General features: G+C 36.8%; 1 pseudogene; it reads left to right on the top strand.

Moving 5' to 3' along the window:
• LOC137615528 (uncharacterized) overlaps window positions 1-5000 on the top strand; it is a 248302-nt pseudogene that overhangs the window by 218713 nt on the left and 24589 nt on the right.

Below are 5000 nucleotides of genomic sequence, written 5' to 3'. Positions count from 1 at the left end.
TTTTTACCAATTGTTTGTGTGTGTGTTTGTTTGTGAACAGCTTCCTGGCCTTAATTTTAATCGTGATGAAACTTGCAGGGATTTACTGTTATGTAAAAAGCTGGTAATGATTAAATTTTGGAAGGTCAAGGTCAAAGATAAAGCCCACCGCCAACGAAGTTGGAAGGAGGTTATGTTTTTACCCCCTGTTTGTGTGTATTTGTTTGTTTGTGAACAGCTTCCTGGCCTTAATTTTAATCGTAATGAAACTTGCAGGGATTAACTGTTATGTAAAAAGCTGGTAATGATTAAATTTTGCAAGGTCAAGGTCAAATGTCAAAGTGACGGTCAATCAAAATGTCCAATTCACGTAATAAGCCATAAGTTTGGACATCGTTATCACAGAGACTTCAAACTTGGTTCATATTTGAGTGTTTGAAAATCTACGCCACTTTATACATGTTAAGGTCGAATGAAGCAGAGGAAGGAAGAGAAGACGATGGATTGAGGAGGTAGGAAAATTTGAGAGTATACACTGACATAGAAAGACCATAAACAGACTCGTGTGGTGTTGAGGCCTTTGTCTTGCAGTGGATTAGTTTTGACTGATAATGTATACAGTATAATATATATATATATATATATATATATATATATATATAATATATATATATATATATATATATTCAAATAAGCCATATATTTTGATACATTAATGTCTGGATTCTCTTACCGACCTCGGGATCAGAGCCCCAAGGCGGAACCACTCAAAGACAATAGCTTCCAACCGGCGGGGAATCGAACTTTGGTCCAGGAAACTTGTAACAACAGTGACATACCACTTAGCCACGTGTAGTTGTTTGTGATTGAAAAAAATACGAAATATTTGAGAGATAAAAAAAACAGCGAATTAGATTAATTTTCGTTACAGGGGGAAGTAATAAAAAAAAATAATCATGGTATTGAAGAAATAGAACTTCGGGAGAATCAAAGGGATCTATTGAATTTATTGAATTCTGGATTGAACGAAGCTATATATATATATATATATATATATATATATATATATATATATATATATATATATATACATATGCATATACTGTATATATATATATATATATATATATATATATATATATATATATATATACTGTATATATATATATATACATATACTGTATATATATATATATATATATATATATATATATCCATGTATATATATATGTATGTATGTATGTTTATATATACATATATATATATATCCATATATATATATATATATATATATGTTACAGTATATGTATAGTATATATATACAGTATATATATATATATATATATATATATATATATATATATGTATATATATATCCATATATATATATATATATATATATATATATATATATATATATATATATATATATTACAGTATATGTATAGTATACACACACACACACACACATATATATATATATATATATATATATATATATATATATGTATGTATGTATGTATGTGTATATATATGTATATTTCATATGTGTGTATAGTATAAAATATATACATATAATATGTGTATAATTATTATACATATTCACCTTACACCTTATTTCCTTTCTTGTATCTCAACAAACCCCTTTTTCTTTATAAACATATATCAAGGACATGTTATATAAGTAGATGATTATATTCGAAAATTAATGATGAATCTTTTCCACCGTCATTAAATTCATGGCTAATAGATTCTGTTTATTCTAGGTAGGCCTATATTTAATTACTGAGGTAGTCCTCTGAATGCCTCTCTCTCTCTCTCTCTCTCTCTCTCTCTCTCTCTCTCTCTCTCTCTCTCTCTCTCTCTCTCTCTCTCTCTCTCTCTCTCAAAATACTTCTGCCCTTCTTCAAGTTAGGCTTATTGCATTGTGATCCCAACAATCTGTAAACAAACAGAACAATAAGATTGACTAAAAGGGAGCTATTGTTTCGTTCAATGTCAATTTCTCTTCTATTCTTGAAGACAGATGGCGTTAGTCGTAAGATCTAGTTATTTGGAAAATACCTTTGATAATAATTGCTATATATTGTGTAGCCAACAAATCGTGCTGACACGAGAATAGTTACAGATTGTGTCAAATTATTGGAACCAAGATATATACTGTATTGTAGGTACTAGAGGCTTTAAATAGTTATGTGGCCCCGAGACTGTACAATAAGCTCCCAGTAGACATCCGAAAGACTGAAGATATTATTAAGGCTTTCAAGAGGAAACTGAAGACATGTTTGTTCTCCAAGTGCTTTGATAGTTTAGATTTGACAGTAAAACACAGAAATCAAACCATCGTTCTCTAGTCTTGGGTAGTGCCATAGCCTCTGTACTATGGTCTTCCACTGTCTTGGGTTAGAGTTCTATTTCTTGAGGGTACACTCAAGCACACTATTCTGTTTCCTTATTTCCTTTCCTCACTGGGATATTTTCCCTATTGGGGTCCTTATAGCATCCTGCTTTTCCAACTAAGGCAGTATTGATAATGATAATAATAATAATCAAAATATTTTACCCTAGATTTGTGTTGGTCGATGTGGTAACGTCCCTGACTGGTGAACGCTAGAGTATGGTTCGAGTCCCGCTCAAACTCGTTAGTTCCTTCTAGTCGCTGCAACCTCACCATCCTTGTGAGCTAAGGATGGGGTGTTTGGTAGAGCCTCTAGGTCTATCTCCCGAGTCATCAGTAGCCATTGCCTGGTCCTCCTTGGACCTAGCTTGGAAGCTGATCATATGTACATATAGTCAGAGTCAGTCCCTTGCCTCTGCCACTCATGAGCGACCTTTAAACCTTTAATAACCCTCGTGCACATCCTTAACTCTCTTGAGGTTTGCGGTAATATCCTTACCAGATATCCTTGAAAGAATTAAAGTGAACATAAGTGAGTGCGCTGTTTGGAATCCTGACGAAATCCTATCTGCATAATTCTCCTGACGCAGGAAATTACGGGGTTTAATATTTCATCGCGCCCTTCTTCGTACCAAGATCAGATACTTGATAAATGAGAGCTTGAATATCAGCGTTTTTTGTTATTTCATGGAAGATTTCATGCAAAGTTTTTAGACTTAATGTTTGATTTCAGTTAAAGCCTACTTGGACCTCTTTGAAGGTTTAAAGGTTAAAGGTGTCTGGTTTCAGTTCCATCTGAATAAATGCTCACCAGAACGTCAGCTGAGCAAGCCCAACCCCCAACTGTGGTGCCCAAACACAGCAGTGGCCTTCCCCAGTAAACAGCTTAAACTCACTATCCTGGGATGGGATTGATCTGCTGTTTTGCGAATGCTAGGCGAACACGTTACATCTGTACTAGCCAGGAAGCTCATGAATGGCATAGGCAAGGGACTGTGACTATGCTCTTAATACTGACCATATCATTATTATTATTATTATTATTATTATTATTATTATTATTATTACTTGCTAAGCTACAATCCTAGTTGGAAAAGCAAGATGCTATAAGCCCAGGGGCTCCAACAAGGAAAATAGCCCAGTGAGGAAAGGAAACAAGGAAAAATGAAATATTTTAAGAACAATTAACAACATTAAAATAGATATCTCCTTTATAAACTATAAAAATTTAACAAAACAAAGGAAGAGAAATAAGATAGAACAGTGTGACCGAGTGTACTCTCAAGCAAGAGAACTCAATGTTTAAGGTCTCTCATGAATGGCAGAGGCAAGGGACAGTGAATATGCCCTTGAGACTGACCCTATGCACATGATCAGTGCCCTAGCACCCGTCTCCATCAAGGGAGGACCAGGGAGGGACAGGCAATGGCTGCCGATGACTCAGCAGGTAGATCTATATGCTCCCCTAGACTCCACCCCCCCCCGCCCCCCTTCCTCAGCTCAAAAAGGATGGTTAAGGTGCAGAAACTAAAAAAAAAAAACTATCGAACTTGAGCTGGTTCGAACCCCAGTCCATCAGATCACCAGGCAGGGACGTTTCCAATAGGCTACCACTACCTCTTGTCATATATTAACTGGCTCTACCGATCAGGCATGGGCTTACAGCAAACCAACCTAGTATGAGTTTCTCTGACTAATACAGCTTGGCTAATCATGGCGTCAATTGAATTGCCTGGACATCAAGGTAGCGTACCTCTGGTCTGGTGTAAAATCAAATGCAGTCCTCCATTTATTTGTGGTAGCCTATTAACCTCTCCCTCGCCTGACAATCTGTTGAGTGGAGTTCGAGACCTGCTCACGCTCGATAGTTCCTTTGGTCGCAGCAACCTCACCAACTATGTTCGGAACCTTTAGGTCTACCTGCTGAGTCATCAGCAGCCATTGCCTGGGACTCCCTGGTCCTAGCCTGATGGAGAGGAGCCTTGTTTGTGGTGGCCTACGTGGTAACGTCCCTGACTGGTGATCGCCAGGCTAGGCTTAGAGTCCTGCTCATACTCGTTAGTTCCTTTGGTCGCTGCAATCTCACCATATTTGTTAGCTAAGGATGCGGTGTTTGAGGGAGCCTATAGATCTACATGCTGAGTCATCAGCAGCCATTGCCTGGCCCTCCCTGGTCCTAGCCTGATAGAGACGGGCTTTGATGGTGATCATATGCATATACGGTCAGTCTCTAGGACACCGTCTTGTCCCTTGCCTCTGCCAATCATGAGCGACCTTTAAAGTATGGTGAAAGCTTCAAGCCAAATACATTTCAGCATTAGTGAATAAACCAAATGATAATCAACCTCGCGTTTAATAAGTAGATAAACACTAATTAGAGCCGTGACTCCTTGAAGATGTCTCGAATGTGTGTTTAAGCAATCCACTTGAAGTCTGACTCCTTACGCCTAATTTGAGGCGAATTCAATATATCTACATGTTATTACCTCCGCCAACAAAGTTGGAAGGAGGTTACGTTTTACCCCCTGTTTGTTTGTTTGTTTGTGTACAGCTTCCTGGCCATAATTTTAATCGTAGAATAATGAAACTTGTTGGGATAAAGTAATTTAAAAATCCGGAAATT

The sequence above is a fragment of the Palaemon carinicauda genome, chromosome 21, assembly GCF_036898095.1.
Source record: "Palaemon carinicauda isolate YSFRI2023 chromosome 21, ASM3689809v2, whole genome shotgun sequence".
In the NCBI taxonomy this organism is placed as follows: Eukaryota; Metazoa; Arthropoda; class Malacostraca; order Decapoda; family Palaemonidae; genus Palaemon; species Palaemon carinicauda.
This window is presented reverse-complemented; position numbering and strand designations above follow the sequence as displayed.